Consider the following 1,121-nt stretch of genomic DNA (forward strand, 5'->3'; position numbering starts at 1 on the left):
GTGGTATCGAAGGTGGAGGAGAGTGCTGTACATTCACTCCCCCCACCCACAATCCTTGCCGGTACGAGACTCGAACCCACAACCTTTGGGTTACGAGTCCGCCTCTCTAACCATTAGGCCACGACTTCCCCCCAATATTATAAAATATAATTACAGCCGTTAGATGTATAGGTGATCATTTTTTTGCTTTTAAAAATACACTTTTAGCTTTTAAATAGAGGTATTTTTGGAACGGTTACAGAGGCCCTGCAAAATGTCTCTTCCGCTCTGTGTCTGAAAATAGCAGAGGTATGTGTAGAGTTTACGACTATAGCAAAAGTCAAATAATTAAGATTTCACGGCTAGATTTGCTCCATATGTGAAAACACCATTTGTGTTTACACACACTTTTTAAATGAAGCATAACATAGCCTAATGGTAGTAAAGGTCAAAGTTCTCGAATTACATACAAGCATCAGCTAAATCAATATCCGCATATGAGAAACATCAAACGGCAAACGAAACTGAAAGCATAACTAACTCGCCTCGTCAGCTCGAGCGCGAAGGTGCGCGCAGCGAAAATAACGCGCATATTGAGGAAACGATCGTTTTCAAGCGAAAGTCAAGTAAAAGACCGCTTCTTAAACCAGAGATTTTTTGAGCAGCTACAGAGGCCCTGCAAAATGTCTCTTCCTATCTGTGCCTGTGTAAAGTTTACGACCATAGCAAAAGTCAAATAATTACGATTTCACGGCTAGATTTGCTCCATATGTGAAAACACCATTTGTGTTTACACACACTTTTTAAATGAAGCATAACATAGCCTAATGGTAGTAAATGGCTCAGTTCTCGAATTACATACAAGCATGTGAAACATGCATGGGTCCACAGAGGCATAGACCTATCTGCCCGAACCATCTTTAATGACTGAATACAATCGAGGGTCTTTCTCTGAAAATATTTTTCTAAAAGATACATTACGGATTTATTGTTGTTGTGCTTTTTAATTAAGAGTAACAGTGAATCCATCTTTTGTTTTAGTCTTAAAAAAATGAAAGGTGTGTAGATGTATGTAAGCAAAACAGTGACACCAAGATCGCGAATTCGAAAGTGAAAGCATCCGAAGCCCGCGGCTTAACACA

This window comes from Sinocyclocheilus rhinocerous, unplaced genomic scaffold (genome assembly GCF_001515625.1).
Source record: "Sinocyclocheilus rhinocerous isolate Xijiao unplaced genomic scaffold, SAMN03320098_v1.1 scaffold3621, whole genome shotgun sequence".
Lineage (NCBI taxonomy): Eukaryota > Metazoa > Chordata > Actinopteri > Cypriniformes > Cyprinidae > Sinocyclocheilus > Sinocyclocheilus rhinocerous.